The sequence below is a fragment of the Amblyomma mixtum genome, chromosome 2, assembly GCF_055824585.1.
Source record: "Amblyomma mixtum isolate Tamu chromosome 2, ASM5582458v1, whole genome shotgun sequence".
Taxonomy (NCBI): domain Eukaryota; kingdom Metazoa; phylum Arthropoda; class Arachnida; order Ixodida; family Ixodidae; genus Amblyomma; species Amblyomma mixtum.
In genome coordinates, this window is record NC_143013.1 from 221,603,913 (window position 1) to 221,620,924 (window position 17,012).

General features: G+C 52.5%; 1 long non-coding RNA gene across 5 annotated transcripts in view; it reads right to left on the reverse strand.

Annotated features, from left to right (window-relative positions):
* The window catches only part of LOC149362685 (uncharacterized), a 170,075-nt gene that overhangs the window by 18,663 nt on the left and 134,400 nt on the right, over positions 1 to 17,012 (reverse strand). For 3 of the 5 annotated variants that reach the window (XR_016289036.1, XR_016289035.1, XR_016289034.1), the window contains exon 1: positions 14,817 to 15,146. The exons of the other annotated variants lie outside the window; for them this stretch is intronic. This is a non-coding gene — a long non-coding RNA (uncharacterized LOC149362685). Of the gene's footprint in view, positions 1 to 14,816; positions 15,147 to 17,012 lie in introns of those variants that run through there. 5 annotated transcript variants of the gene reach the window in all.

A 17,012-nucleotide genomic window follows, 5' to 3' on the forward strand; every position in this document is an offset into this window, starting at 1 on the left:
ATATTAAGTCTATCACATTTATCAGCGCAGAAGATACCCCAGAGTATTGTAGCCATTTAGTAAATATCATGCACGTTGGGGACATTTTTTGAATCCTTGACTTGCCGTTTCTTATGAATTACAATGATATAGCGCTCTTCCAAGCTTCCGGTACGCTCAAGGTCTTAAGGCACTGCGTATACAGCTTGACTAGTTTTTCTAGAACACTCTCCCCACCGTCTTTCAAAATCTTCTATTACTTCATCCTGACCAGCTGCTTTGCCCCTTTATTTTCCTCTTTATGCTTTCTTTACTACCTCTTTCATTACTGGAGCGATTTCCATTTGCTGTGCACTGCTACCTCCCTCATTAACGTCCTCTTTACGCTGGCCACTGTATGCACGTGTGTAGAACACTTCGCCTACTTTACTATCTCATCCACAGTGCTAAAGACATTGCCCGCATTCTATCTTAGCCCATACGGCTGAATTTTGTCTATGCGTACTTTTTTCTTCACCGCTTATAGGTGACCTCCTTTCTTTAGAGCGTGAACGATTGTCTCCATTATATACGTCCTTATGTCGGTTGCCTTCGGCTTATTGATCAGCTTTGATAGTTCTTCCAGTTCTATTCTGTCTATGGGGGTTAGAAGTTTTCATTCTTTGGCGTTTCTTAATTCGATCTTTCGTTTCCTCAGAGAGCTTGCTGGTATTCTGTCTAACCATTCTACCGCCTTCGTTGATTCGTAAGCAATCGTTGATTATTTGATGAGACAGACAAAAAGTTTGTTCACTGCTTCTAGAGTCTTCATGGGTGAAATGCCGAGTCCAGGACTCCTAAGGAGCAGTAAAAGCTGATATGGTTCCCAGCTGAAAAGCGCTGCCTGGCACTGCTCCGGAGTGACATTGTGTGTGACTTGGACTGCTGAGTTGTACTGGTACCCTCTTGTAATGTGATATAGTGTGGCTGCCTCTCCGCGCTATGGGCATGCAGGCTTGTATGCAGTAAGGTGTATCATATTTAGGATAAATAAGCATGGATATGTGCATGTTTAGAGCTGTCTTGAACTTGCGGTGTGCTCTTTAGTTAGTTAGCTATGGGGTGGGCGGTAGACCCTCCTTAGTCCGCTAAGGAGGGTCTCATGACCGTACGTCTGGGTCCCAACGCATGAGCTTCCACTCGCTTAGTATGTCCTCGAGCAATGACATCCGCTGCGTGGTTCCCGGGCAGGCCGGCGCGTCCTAGTTCCTACATGACAGAATGTTTTTATTCTCTTGAGCCGCCTTAGCTTACAACGCGGAGACTTTTCTTGCCAATTTTGCCTTACAGCCAGCTCCGGCAGACCGTCTAAGGGTCCGAGATGATTACAAGGAATTTTCCTCTTCCGTTGCCATCGGCTACTACAAGAGCGATCGCAGTCTCCTGTGCTGCCGTATAGGTACAATCCCTTATAATGACGCTGGCCAGCTCCTTGTGAGCGTAGTCGATTGCCGGTACCACTATAGCTCTGTGTCTTCGGTACCTCGCTGCAGCTATGACGATGATGCACTTTTGTAACGCCTGAGCCTTTGTTTACCTCCTGTCTCGGCGCAGTTGTTGGTGCATGTGCTTAGGAATGGGTAAAACTGTGTGAGCCAATCTGCTGCCCGATACGTTCTCCGTATTTTAAGGCGCGTTTATACCCCGAAGTAACGCGCGCGCGCGCCAGGCACGGCGGCATCACGTTGACCAAAGTGCTCCTCTACTCTCCAAAGGCGCTTGGCCGCCAATGCACGGCGGCATCACGTTGACCAAAGTGCTCCTCTACTCTCCAAAGGCGCTTGGCCGCCAATGCGCTCGGCGGCTTCGGCGCACTCCAACCGCAGTGGCGGAAACTTGGAGCATGTTTCATTTCGCGGCGGGTGCGCCAGCCATGGCGCCAGCCGCCGGCGGCCCGACCAGAGCGGTTCCTCCCAAGATTATACGCGATGAAAACAAAGAAATACAAGCGAACATCGCAGATTGGATCCTCCAGGTCACCCCTTCATGGAGGCCACTTGGGGCGACAGTGGCTTAACGACGACAAAGTTTGCCTAAGTATGTTTATTCCTCCTCCTCCCTCTCTCGTGGGGGATGCGCTGCTTCGCTAATCTACGACAGATGGCGCGTCGAACGTACGGTGCATCATCTGCGCATGCGGTTCTACAGGCCGCGGCGTCTCAGCGGCGTCAGACAGTAGCGGTAGAACGAGCGCGCGCGCGTCAGCGGTGGCAGCTGCAGCGCTGCTCCTTCGCCAGACGTCTCGTTGCAGTCGAGTGAGTGTGACACGCGGCTCCGAAGCGTGCCAGTGATTCCGCGCCAAGCGGTTCGGGGAAGCGGCAGCGGACGCCGGGTTCCCCCAACACCAAACGCCAGAAGAACACGGAGCGAATGCGCATGCGACGACTGAACATGTAACCAGATGCAAAAACCAGGGAACGCAGAACGTAAACTCTAACAGCGACTGATTAGATCGCCGGGTATACCAAAGGCAGGGAAGCAGAACGAAAGCGGCAGCAGCGACAGGCGATATCGCCGAACACCAAAGCGAATGAATTCGAGCGCAGACAGCAGCAGCGACTCGCCATGTCATCGAACAGCGAACACTGTGGCCATTCCACTGGGGCGCCATGTACAACTAGGTATATGCAGTGGGTTTACCACAAGGCTTTCACCAAGCTCATTTTAGAAAGTGTCTTCGGTAATTTTTCCTGTGGCTGTCAGGACAGCCTGCTCGTCTGAGTAAGGCCCTGGCCATGGTCGTATGTAGAAGGTGTTCTTTCTGAGCGATGAGGAGTGTTTCCTGATGCTCTAAGGATGTGTTGGCGACCGTAAGGTATATTAATTTACGCGTAGATGTTCCCAGTGGTAGACCCCGGGCCGCCGTATATGCGTTCCACTCCATAACCTTTACCTTTTTGACTCCTTGTGATGTAAGTATTTGGTGCGGTAAGCTGTACGTAGTTATACTGACGACTACAGTTTGTATCAGTCTGACCGGGTCCTCCTTTTTGAAACCTCGTCTTCTGTTGGCTACCCGGGTGATCATCCGAGTAACTTGAGTCGTACAGTTGGAGAGGAATCTGAGCGTGTGGTCCACTCTGTGGATCGATTGTAGTCACATTTCCACGATCTTTAGCTTTGCTCCTTGAGAAATTTCCTATCCGCCAAGATGAATGTTAAGTCAGAGGTTGTTTCCGTATCATGTGAGTGAATATGTATAAAATCATACTTTTCTGGTGAGCAAGAGAGACCGCAATCCCTGGTCTACTGGCTAATGCAGGGCACATATTGGAGCTGCTTGCCTTTTTCCAAGATGGATCCGTCGCTTGGCCACACCGTGCTATAGTCGGCGTACATCACATGGCTGATTCCTTCGGTGCGGTCGAGTCTTCGAGGCAGCCTTGGTACGGCTATGCTGAACAGGAGAGAGGAAATTACCGAGCCTTGCGAGGTGCTTTATTGGGCATTCCTAGCTTCTCCGACCTCAGTTCTCCTACTCCAATGGTTACTGATATGCCCCTTAGGAAGGCCGTAACGTAATCTTGGATAATTCTTTCTGCTGTACAGACGGCTTAGTCACGCCAGGACTGCGTCATCGTTGATGTTGTCAAAGGCTCCTTTGAGGTCTATAGCTCGGACGATATCCACGTCGAGCTTGGGTACATTAGTTAAGACTTCCTCTTGAACTAGTAGGAGGATGTCATGCGTCGACAGGTGTAGCCGGAAGCCAAGTATGGCTTCGAGCAGAAGATCATTGTTCTCCAGGTAGTTCTGGAGTCTCATTGGTACGACCGTTTCATAGAGCTTCCCTTGTCATGATGTATGGGAGATGGGTCTGAGGCTATTTAGGCCAGGCTTCTTCATTAAGATGTCCGCATGCCTCCGCTCCTGGGGTACCATCTCTGCTTCTCAAAGATCCTTTAGGCTGATTATGTCGTCAGTCTGCTTAGGTCCCAGGTTTTAGATTATTGTATTGTCACGTTGTAGTGACGGCAGTCCAGCGGTCAGGAAGACACCAGAAAGACTTGTAAACGAAGCTCTATATTTGGGCTGACTTGCGCCCTCAAAAGAACGGAATCACTCGGCGGCGGCGTAAACAACAAGCGTGCTCGTCAATCGTCGAACTACGAATGTCCGCCGCTCGCGGCATCGCTCAATTTAAAGCCGGCAAAGAAACTTCCAGATAACAGGTCAAGATCATCTACGGTAATCTGGAAAAACCTAGATGCAGCCTTTCATGGCTGCGAACAATCGAGATTAGTCTGGTCGCTTCTCGCGCCACGAACAAAAGTGATAACGACCCTTTCCTGCTGCCTTGAGCGTGAACGAACACACACTGCAATGATATGTGGCATTACCTCCCTTCCAAAGAAGCATCGTCTCGATGCTTTAAAATGAAAATAAACACGGACAATGAAAACTTCCAGTCCTTTAGCGTTCATAATATGGCTTCAGGCGTACGACATGTACGACTTCCGGGCGTGTGCGGCGTCGCTGAGATGCTGTCGTGCCGTCGGGGATGACTTCGTAGTCGAGGTCACCGATGCGACGGAGAACCTTGTACGGGCCAAAGTAGCGTCGCAGAAACTTTTCACTCAATCCACGGCGGCGAACTGGCGTCCATATCCAAACACGATCACCTGGCTTGTAATGCGTGTCTCGTCGGCGCAGATTGTAGCGTCGGGCGTCGGTGTGCTGCTGGTCTTGAATGCGAAGCCGCGCAAGTCTTCGGGCTTCCTCGGCGCGATGAAGGTAGGCGGCGACGTCGAGGTTGTCTTCGTCAGAAACGTGCGGGAGCAATGCGTCGAGTGTTGTCGTGGGCTTCCTGCCGTATACCAGCTGGAATGGGGTAAACCTGGTTGTCTCCTGGACGGCAGTATTGTACGCGAAGATCACGTAGGGCAGAATGGAGTCCCACGTCTTCTGTTCGGCGTCGATGTACATGGAGAGCATGTCTGCGATGGTCTTGTTCAGACGCTCTGTGAGTCCGTTGGTTTGTGGATGATAGGCAGTGGTCCTCCGATGGCTTGTCTGGCTGTAGTTTAAAATGGCTTGCGTCAGCTCCGCTGTAAACGCCGTTCCTCTGTCTGTGATGAGCACTTCCGGGGCGCCGTGTCGCAGCAGAATTTGTTCGACAAAAAATTTTGCGACTTCTGTTGCGGTACCACTAGGCAACGCTTTTGCTTCGGCGTAGCGGGTCATGTAGTCGGTGGCCACGATGATCCACTTGTTTCCTGATGAAGAGGTCGGAAAGGGGCCGAGGAGGTCCGTCCCTATTTGCTGAAAGGGCTTGGTTGGCGGTGGTATGGGGTTCAGGAGTCCGGCTGGTCTAGTCGGAGGCGTTTTGCGCCGCTGACACTCACGGCACGTTTTCACGTAATGGGAAACGTCGGTAGCTAGCCGTGGCCAATAGTACTTCTCCTGGATGCGGTGCAACGTGCGAGCAATCCCGAGATGTCCTGCAGTCGGCTCATCATGACATGCCTGCATAATTTCTTGCATGAGATTTTTGGGCACGACAAGAAGATGAACTGCCCTGTTCGGCGCGAAGTTCTTCAGGAGGACATTATTGTGAAGGACGAAGGACGACAGTTGCCGCTTGAACCCTCGAGGAGGCGATGCGGTCTTGCCTTTCAGATAATCAACTAGGCTTTGCAAGTCAGGATCCGAGTGCTGCTGCTGCGCGAAACTGCTGGCGCTTACCGGTCCTAGGAAAGCGTCGTCGTCCTCCTCTTCGGGTGCTGCGTCGACAGGAGCTCGTGACAAGCAGTCTGCATCGGAATGCTTGCGGCCAGATTTGTAGACTACAGTTATGTCGAATTCTTGAAGACGCAGGCTCCAACGAGCAAGGCGGCCGGAGGGATCTTTCAAATTGGCCAGCCAGCACAGAGCATGGTGATCGCTCAAAACCTTGAATGGTCGTCCGTATAGGTAGGGGCGAAATTTGGACGTGACCCAAATAATGGCGAGACATTCTTTCTCTGTCGTCGAATAGTTGGCTTCGGCTCTCGACAGTGAACAGCTAGCGTACGCGATAACTTTCTCCTGTCTGCCATTTTTCTGAACGAGGACCGCTCCTAAGCCCACCCCGCTTGCATCGGTATGAACTTCGGTTTCGGCGTTTTCATCAAAGTGCCCGAGCACAGGAGGGGACTGTAAGCGGCGCTTCAGCTCGTTGAAAGCTTCCTCCTGTGGCCTTTCCCATTTAAAACGCACGTCAGCCTTGGTAAGTTGAGTCAAAGGTTCAGCGATGCGCGAAAAGTTCTTGACGAATCGTCGGTAATAAGCGCACAATCCAAGGAATCTGCGTATAGCCTGCTTGTCATTAGGCTGTGGAAACTCTGCGATCGCGGCCGTCTTCTGGGGGTCGGGGCGAACTCCATCCTTGCTTACGACGTGACCAAGGAACAGCAGCTCCTCGTAGGCGAAGTGGCACTTCTCTGGTTTCAGTGTCAGGCCTGAAGACTTGATCGTTTCCAGCACTATCCGAAGCCTTCTGAGGTGGTCTTCAAAGCTTGAGGAGAAGACAACAACGTCATCTAAGTAGACTAGGCAAATCTGCCACTTCAAGCCTGCGAGCACCGTATCCATTACTCGCTGGAACGTCGCTGGGGCAGAGCAGAGGCCGAATGGCATCACCTTGAACTCGAAGAGTCCGTCTGGCGTGATGAACGCAGTCTTTTCGCGATCTCTTTCGTCGACTTCAATTTGCCAGTAGCCGCTCTTCAGGTCCATCGATGAGAAGTACTTAGCGTTGCACAGCCGGTCCAATGTATCGTCGATGCGGGGGAGGGGGTAGACATCCTTCTTCGTAATGCTGTTCAAGCGGCGGTAATCGACGCAAAAGCGAAGGGTGCCGTCTTTCTTTTTCACTAGGACGACTGGTGCTGCCCAGGGGCTCCTTGATGGCTGGATAACGTCGTCACGAAGCATTTCCTCAACTTGCTTACGGATAGCTTGGCGTTCTAGCGGCGATACGCGGTAGGGGCTCTGTCGCAGTGGTCGGGCGTGTTCGTCTGTGACAATTCGGTGCTTGGCAAGCCTCGTTCGTCGCACATTCGATGCTGATGAGAAGCAATCGCTGTACTCTTGAAGAAGACTGCGTATTTGGTCTTGTCTGCTCCGTGGTAATGCTGGGTTGATATCAAACGTTGGTTGATGGCGTTGGTCAGATGGTTCTACGGGTTGGTCGGGTAGGGCAAATATGTCTCTGATGTCTGCCAGCTCGTCGAGGAAAGCGATCGTCGTACCTTTGTTTAGATGCCGGTATTCTTCAGTGAAGTTGGTTAGCAAGACCTGGGCTTGGCCATTTCGGATTTGGGCGACTCCCCTTGCGACGGCCAGTCCTCGATCCAGGAGTAGCTGGGTGTTCCCCTCGATGACGCCTTCGGCAGTTTCGATGTCTCCAGTACCTATGCAGGCGACGACACTTGATCGGGGCGGCGCGCTCAATGCTTCGTCGAGGACGTTCAAGGCAACGGGATGAGTCGCTGTCGTCGCTGCAGATATGGCTGTGTCCGTGGAAAGCTTGATCGACTTAGATCGAAGGTCGATGATCGCTCGATGTTCATTCAGGAAGTCCATTCCCAAAATCACGTCTCGCGAGCATTGCTGTAGGATCAGGAAGGTTGTCGCATAGGTTCTCCCGTTTACACTAACTCTCGCGGTGCAGCGTCCTGACGGCGTAATCAGGTTGCCACCTGCGGTGCGGATCAGCGGGCCATCCCAAGTTGTTGTTACCTTCCTGAGTCGGACAGCGAGTGGGCCACTCATGACAGAGTAGTCAGCTCCAGTGTCGACCAAGGCAGTAACCGCGTGACCGTCGACCGTAACTTCAAGGTCACTTGTTCGCGTTCTCGTATTGTACGTTGTCTTCGGTGTCCGATCTCGGCTTCGTCGAGTAGTAAGGCTGCGGTGGGCGTACTCCGACGTTACTGCACTGGGCAGCGGTAAAAGTTTCAAGTCTGGCCGCGTCGTCGTCGTCGTCGTTGTCGGTGCTGTCGTCGGTGTTGTCGTCGTTGTTGTCGTCGTAGTTGAGGCATGGACTTGGGTTTTCGTCGATGGAGGATCTTTGTGCTTGCGCTCGGAAGCAACCTCACCTCCAGAGGCTGCTTTATTCAGTTTAACCTTCGGGGGCTGGGGGAGCGTCCACGCACTGCGTAGCCTCGGCTAGGAGATACAAAGCGCGGAGACGAAGGCGACGGGGAACGTGATAGGCGGCTGGGCGGTGAGCATTCTTCCCGGCGCAAAAACTCCTCGATTTCGGCTGGTCGCTGCCCGGGTCGGGGTCGTGGAGCGTCGTAAGAGAACCCTCGGATGCCCAGTCGTCTGTATGGGCAGTGCCGGAGGACGTGACCGGCTTCGCCACAGTGGAAGCATAGTGGGCGGCGCTGGTCGGGAGTTCTCCACTCGTCGCATTTTCTCGGCTGCGCGCGTCGCTCGTAGGACGGGCGGGTTGGGGCGAGTGGGCGGCGGTCCAACGCAGCTGGCTGAGGGCGATAGGGGCTTGGGTCCTGGCATCGAGGGGCAGGGCGGCGCACAGCTGCGGCGTAAGTCATGGCTGGGGGCTGCAGTGGCTGCGTGGGTGTCGGCGTCACACCCAAGGCCTGTTGAACCTCGTCCCGGATGACGTCAGTGAGCGATGAAATTTGCGGCTGCGTTCCCGTTGGCAGCAATCGTTGGAGCTCTTCTCGCACAACTTGACGGATAACCTCCCGCAAGTTATCGTTGTTAACGGTGTCCAGGCAGTTTGCTGAGAAGACGCGCTGCTGGCGGTCATATTGGCGGGCTCGGGCTTCAAGGGTTTTTTCCATTGTGGATGCCTCTTCTACGAATTCCGCGACGGTTTTCGGTGGGTTGCGGACGAGGCCGGCAAAGAGTTGCTCTTTAACTCCTCGCATAAGCAACTTCACCTTCTCTTCTTCCTTCATGTTCATGTCGGCACGCCGGAAGAGACGCTTCATCTCCTCAGTATACACTGCAACGGTCTCATTTGGGTGTTGTATGCGAGACTGTAGCAGCTGCTGGGCTCTCTCCTTTCGCACGACGTTTGTGAAGGTCTTCAGAAGCTGTTCCTTGAAGGTTTCCCAGTTGGCAAGGCTGGCTTCCTCATTCTCGAACCAGACTCTTGCTGGTCCCTCCAGGGCGAAGAAGACGTACCTAAATTTCATGGCATCGTCCCAGTTGTTGAAGACAGCCACACGGTCGAACTGCTCCAGCCATTCCTCGGGGTCGGCGCCAGGCGAAGCGTCGAAGGTTGGTGGCACCCGGGGCTGCTGCAGAATGATTGGAGTGGTCGTCTGGGGCAAGGTCATGATGGACGTTGGTACTTGCTTTCGCTTCCGGGTAGGGTCCGGCAGGGTCCCGAACTCAGCGTCGGCTTGCGCGGTGGACTGGACTCAGGTCCTGCGGTAGATGACTCAGAGGGCTGGCGTCACGACTTTTTGGGGGTGTCCGGAACATGAAAGGCTACCCCGCACCTCCACCAGATGTCACGTTGTAGTGACGGCAGTCCAGCGGTCAGGAAGACACCAGAAAGACTTGTAAACGAAGCTCTTTATTTGGGCTGACTTGCGCCCTCAAAAGAACTGAATCACTCGGCGGCGGCGTAAGCAACAGGCGTGCTCGTCAATCGTCGAACTACGAATGTCCGCCGCTCGCGGCATCGCTCAATTTAAAGCCGGCAAAGAAACTTCCAGATAACAGGTCAAGATCATCTACGGTAATCTGGAAAAACCTAGATGCAGCCTTTCATGGCTGCGAACAATCTAGATTAGTCTGGTCGCTTCTCGCGCCACGAACAAAAGTGATAACGACCCTTTCCTGCTGCCTTGAGCGTGAACGAACACACACTGCAATGATACGTGGCAGTATTACCAGTGCCCCCCCCCTCATGGTGTTGTGCTTTTTTGCTGCCATGCTGACGGTGGCGTAGGCCTCCGCTTGAGTGGTAGGTGCATCTATCTAGTTTAGTGTTTTCCGGGCCTTGGAATCCTGCTTTGATAGCTGCTCGCTCCAACGTACCAGTCGGTAATACTTTGCCGGAGGGCTGCATCGTCAGCCTGGAAGGCGCGGATGATATGTTGCAAGGTCTTGTGTCGGAAATGGAGCAATGATGTGCCTAAGGCTCCAGGTTTCGGCCATTGTGTTTCCTGCAGTGAGTTGGATAGCTGGTCCGAGTCCCTGGCCAGGGTTAAGGCGTGTTTTTCAGGCTGAAAAAAGCCTAAGTTACCTGTTTACTTGTGCATTTTCCCTCTCTTTGTTCGGCTTCTATGGGCCTTCCATAGGTGCAGTCTGTGTATGTCTGTTATCCTTTCCAAGACTGAATTTGGTGTCTCTCACTTGTCCTAGCATGCGGCTCTATTCCTAGACAGCGTCTAACGAATCCTGGCTACACTTCTTCCTGAATGCCTTCAAATTCTGGTCTGGCCTATCTTTTCTTCTAACTGCCACCGTACCCAGCGTTAAAGAGAGAATATTGCCGCACTTAGTTTGGACACCACTGTACCGGCGCCCCCGTGTGGTCTGTCTTCGACATTTGTCGCGCGCCGGACTTCGTTCTCTTCTGCTCGGTGCTAGGGTCGGCCGGCTGCGCTCTGCCCAGTGTGCTCGCCAGGTACTGTTCTGCTAGGGATAGAACGTTCTACCGGCGTCCGTGACATTTTGGTGGAAGTGCTGGGTACGATCCATGTACGAAGAGATCCCAGGAACCACCAGCGCTCCGTCACACCCCCTTGACACGACACGTGTCCACAAGTCAAGCCGCCGCTTGAAAGGCTTAGCCCCCGAGTACAATACCCTCACCGCGCCATCCCGCACGATGACCTCTACGGTGGCCAGCCAGACCTTCCAGCAATTTGTGAGTTCGCCACCGCTGCTTCTTCATACGCCTCGTACGCCCGCGTCGTTCCATGGTGACAAGTTTGAGGATGTGGAGGACTGGTTGGACGGGTATGACAGGGTCGCTTAATTTAATCTGTGGGACGAGGACCGCAAGCTTCGGAACGTCTACTTTGCCCTCCAGGACGCCGCCAAGACATGGTTCGAAAACCACGAGTCCGCCATCCACACCTGGCAAGACTTCCGGCGGCAGTTGCTGGATACGTTCAGCGGCAACGAACGGAGGGAGCGTGCTGAATTGGCCCTGCAATCGAGAGCGCAGCAGCCAAACGAGAGCGTGGCGATGTTCGTGGAGGACATGACCCGGCTTTTCAACTGCGCTGATCCTTCGATGTCGGAAGCCAAGAAGGTGCGCCATTTGATGCGGGGAGTGAAAGAGCAATTGTTCGCTGGACTCGTGCGCGATCCCCCGGCTACAGTTGCCGATTTTGCAAAGGAAGCGGCAGGCATGGAGCGCGCCCTGCAACAGCCGTTTGCGCACTACGGCCGTCCATCAAACATCACTGCTGTGGAGTGCCACATGCCGAGGCCCGGGGATAAGAACACCTCCCTCCGAGAGCTCATCAGGAGCATCGTTCGCGAAGAGCTGCAGAAGCTTCGCTCTGTGGAGCAGCCTCCTAGCGTCACCGCCATCTCGGATGCTGTCCGTGACGAGATACGCCGCACGCTGCAGCCCATTCCACCTCCCCAACCGTCAGCGCCCTATGTGATGACATACAGCGAGGCATTGCGAAGTCCTGCGCCACCACCGCCGGCGTTCTACTCTCCTGCCTCTACCGCGCCGTCCCACCGATTCCCGTATACGACAGCGCTGCCAGACGACCGCCCACCCGTCACGAAGGCAAGCATGTGGCGCACGCCGAACAACAGGCCCCTGTGCTTCCACTGCGGCGAAGCAGGCCACATTCGTCGTCACTGCCCGTACCGCCGGATTGGCCTTCGCGGCCTTTCGCCAGACGCACCCCTGCCACGCTATGGTGAACGACCTCGCGAGATCGATCAGTACCTAGCGGCCAACATCCCACCTGCACCCACTGCCCAACGTAAGTCCAGGTCACCGTCGCCTCGACGGTTTTCTTCACCAGCCCGCCAGTCCTACGTCCGGCAGTCCTCCAGCCCGCGCCGGGAAAACTGAGGACGGCGACCCTCGGAGGTAGGATCGCCGTCACCGGACATAATGACGAACATCCTCCGCTCACCGACGCCTTCGCTTGACGCCCCAACTCGACCGCGAGAACGATCCCCTAGTCCGACCTCCCCCACACAGCGTTTTTCTGAAGGTGACCAAGCTTCGGCTGAAATCCCGATCATCGTTGATGGCCGCCGTGTGACTGCTCTCGTAGATACCGGCGCCGATTTCTCCGTCATGAGTCGTGGCCTGGCGCTTGAACTGAGGAAAGTACTGACACCTTGGCCTGGAACGCACATCCGGACAGCTGGAGGCCATCTGGTGACACCGGTTGGCGTCTGCACCGCTAGAATGGAGATTCGTGGTGTAACCTTCACTGCCTGCTTCGCTGTGTTGGCTCATTGCTCGAAGAACCTCATCCTCGGGTTTGATTTTCTTCGGGAACACGGTGCGATAATAAACCTCCGCGAACTTGTCGTGACGTTCTCACCTCAGTGTGCCATAGCCGACAGCAGCGAGCCCGACAGGCCTGTTTTTCGCGTGTGTGATGACAATGTCACGCTACCACCACGCTCCAGTTTGTTTATTACGGTTTGAATGCTCCAACCCACGCACGCCTCACGGGGTTGCGGAAGGTAACCTGTCGTTACTGCTGAGTCAGCAAGTCTGTGTTGCGCGGGGTGTTACTTCCCTCCGCGGAATGCGAACGCAGCTTTTTGTTACCAACTTTAGCGCCGAATACCGCCACTTGCCGCAAGCAACAGCCATAGCCTATTTCGATGAAATTAGTGACTCAGTCTCCCACTGCGCCTTGTCCCTCAACGATACTCATGCATCGACGTCTGACGCCCCCGTTATGATTGACGCGAACCCCGACCTAACCGCCGATCAGAAACACCGCCTCCACAAGATCCTCGACTCTTTTCGTGACTGCTTTGCGACCACTTCTAAAGTTCGGCAAACACCGGTCGCTAAACACCGCATTGTAGTGGATGAAGGCGAGAGGCCCATACAACACCACCCCTATCGAGTGTCTGCGAAACAACGGGAAGTGATTCGGAGGCAGGTTGAGGAAATGCTTCGCGACGAGGTTAACCAGCCGTCAACAAGCCCGTGGGCTTCGCCCGTTGTGCTGGTCGCCAAGAAGGATGGCACTCTCCGACTCTGCGTCGACTAACGTCGCCGCAACAAGATTACTAAAAAGGACGTTTATCCGTTGCCCCGAATTGATGACTCGTTCGATCACCTGCGTCATGCCCGATACTTTTCCTCTCTTGATCTACGCAGTGGGTACTGGCAGATCGAAGTCGATGAACGTGACCGTGAAAAGACCGCGTTCATAACCCCCGACGGTTTGTACGAGTTCAAGGTGCTCCCCTTTGGCCTGTGTACCGCTCCTGCCACCTTTCAAAGAATGATGGACACTGTCCCTGCCGAGTTCTTCCCCAGTGTTGATTCATTTCTTTTGCCTTCTATTCCTGGCGAATGTTAGGTCTGGAGAGGAATCCTCGCTGAATATGTTGCCTATGCGAGTCGGCTTTGTAAATTCCATAATTAGTTCTAACCATGCAGCGGTTGTGGCTTGGTCTAGGAATTTTCCTTTCAGGTGTTCCCTTTATACTCCCAGCTCTTATGCTGAGTGTTGAAGTCTCTCACGACTAGTAGGCCGTTGTTTTTGGCTCTCCTCATCGCTCCTCAGAGAAAATTGTCGAAGTCGAGCCTTTCTCCCACGGCGGACTGCGGGCACTTAGGATGAATGTGCTCTCTCGCCCTCTTGTTTGGGATGGATTCCACGAACACATTTTACTCAGGTGCCTTGAGTACAGGCTTATCCCCTAATACTAGGCGCGCATTTGCTTTCCTCGCTATTCTGTCGTGCTGCCTCAGCTGTTTTGTTATGTACTGTTGAAAATTGGGCTGTTTCTTTGTGAGAGCTCCGCGATGCCATTGCCAGATCTGTATGTTATTTTCTGCTTCTCTGATTCTGCGGGGCCATTATAAGATCCGTGCACCGAGGCGTTATTACTATCACTCGAATTTGAGAGCACTTTGAGACGGTGAAGGGGCCCTTGAGTCGTCTGTTGGATGTTCATCAGCCCATCCTCGTCTTGTTCATCATATCATCAGCCCAGATTGCTTGAACTCCGTTTACTCCGTAAGCCGGCTTTAAACCTGCGCTTTTATGACAATATTTTTCCTAGTAAATGAGTACGTTGGAGCACCTTACGTTTCGCACATTACGGCCTTAGCTGCCACTGCCCCAAAAACATCAAACTGCCGCTATTTCTACTACTCTTACCACCACTACTGTCTCTGCTGCTGCGGCTTCTTCTTCTTCTTCTTCTTCTTCTTCTTCTTCTACTACTACTACTACTACTACTACTACTACTACTACTACTACTACTACTACTACTACTACTACTACTACTACAACAACAACAACAACAACAAATACTGCCACTACACCACACTGACTAACAGGTAAGTGGGCTTTTACTCTCCGAGGAGGTGAGGGGTTCGAGTAGGACAAATTATGGAGACACAGTTCCCCCAAGAGAAGTCTCCTATGTAGTTATTGCATTAAATTAATGCAGGCATCGTACGGCTCTCTCGGGTAATGATCGCGTGCAGAGACAACACAGTATTGCAAAGCCAACATTAGTGCATTCCCGTATAGCGACTCGGTATACACTGATAACTGAACATTCCAGGTGTCGTACATTCCTTGGAAAGAAGGGAATGAGGACGCCAAGACGATGATTATCGCTTGAGGCAAAGGAAGTAATACCTGGCTTGCACGACGGCTTCAGCGCATCCGGTTCAAACTTAGCGCCCAATTCTAAAATGGTCTTCATATCAAAAAAAGCCCCAGTAGACGCCGTGGATGCCAACAGCCCCATGAAGATAGCGAACTGAGTGACGGGAGCCATAACCGTATAGTCAAATGCGTGAAATCAGTATAAAACTTCCACCAGCGCACGAGGCTACCGCTCAATGTGCCGCAGCTAGGACAACAGACGGAGTTTCACCCAACCGAGTTTGAGCACGAGGCATGTAAATACAAGGATGTAATGGATTCGCAGCCATATGCAGGTTTCAAGTTCCGTTGGAGTTGACAGGCTTGGCAGTGTATCTTCATTCAATGCGTTTTTCGGCCTCAAACTGGGAAGCACCGGTATGTGTTCTCAACTGCTCGCCTGACACCGAATCATTCATAACCCTCAGCCTGGCTAAGCCCATCGTAGAACAATACCTTAACCCTCTCTAGTGCCAGTGGCGCCCACCTTGTCCACACTAACTTTTCAATCTCATCCGCCCACCTAACTTTCTGCCGCCACCTCCTACGCTTGCCTTCCCTTGGAATCTGGTCCCCTACCTTTGACGAGGATCGGTTATCTTGCCTTCACATTGCATGCCCTGCCCAAGCCATTTATTCTTGCTTTCAAACAGTACGTCATTAACCCGCTTTTGCTCCTGGAACCACTCTGCTCTCTTCTGTCTCAACTTTTCATCTGCTATTTTCCTTTCTATAGCTCGCTGCGTTCTCCTCAAGTTAAGTTCAACCCCTTTCTTTAGCCTCCACGTTTCTACCTCATAGATGAGTACTGATAATATACAGCTGTTATATAGTTTTCTCTTAAGGGATATAGTAAACTGTCAATCATGATCTAACAGCGCCTGCCAGATGCGCTCCACCCTACTCTTGGTCTTTTTTTTTCACCCTTATGATTCGGATCTGCGGTTACTACCTGCCGTAAGTAGACGTATTCCCTTACCACTTTCAGCGCCTCGCTACCAATAATAAGCTGTTACTTACTTCCGACACTGCTGAAGATTCCTTTTTTCTGTATACTGATTTTTGCACCGAGCTTCCCGATGTACCTGCCTGATTCATCGATCATTACTGAGTGACTTAGCAAGGCAATCTCATCAGCAATCGCAGATGACAATCTCTATTAGCTGTTATCTCGAACTGTCCCCAGTCCGGGGGGCGTGTTCGCCAAATGCAGCCGGTACAGCCAGCGATGACAGCGCCGCCCACCGGCAGGTAGCAGCCACCATTAAGGCTGGTTATAAATATTCATTCAGAACGACGGCTTGACATCGCCGCTATGACGCAGTGGATTAGAGGCACGTGTTGCGTATGGAAGGTCGGCCCTTCGACTCTGCTCTCTGTACTGTAATTTTATTGTTTTTTTTTTTCATTTCATTTCTTAATTTTTTTCCCTTTTAGGTCGCAAATCGTGATGCTTAGTGGCATATAATGCCGTTTAAGATTTTCAAAACATTTTCTGCATACTTTTACACAGATTATTCACAGCGCTGGAATATCACTTTTGAATTTAAACTAAACATTACACGGGCCTCGAATTTTTCCTCCAAAGAAATTTAGCCGCCGCGGCGGGTTCGATCCCGGCCGCGGCGGCTAAATTTCTTTGGAGGAGAAATTCGAGGCCCGTGTACTGTGCGATGTCAGTGAACGTTAAAGAACCCCAGGTGGTCGAAATTTCCGGAGCCCTTCACTACGGCGTCTCTCATAGCCTTAGTCGCTTTGGGACGTTAAACCCCATAAAACTAAACTAACTAAACTAAACATTACAGGGTCAGTAACAATAGGTTGGTATAGACTTTTAAGCATTATTTAGGGAATAATTATCCCTTTTAGGTAAGCCGTTGTGACAATCTTCAGTCACCGTGATCAATTCACCGTGGTTTCAAGCCTTGTGGCTGTACAGGCTGCAGTTGGCGAATACGCGTCCGGGCCTCTGAATACCTCCTATAAACACGTGGTGAACAGCATTGGCGAGATCGTGTATTCCTGGCTGACGCCCTTCTTTATTTGAATCATAATGCGGACTTTACGGAGCGCTATAACAGCTGTGCAGTCGTTACAGATATCAGACACGTATCTTCCAATACTTTCACATAAGATTCTTCTACACCCTGATTCTATAACGCCTGCATGGCTGCTGGGGCCTCGACT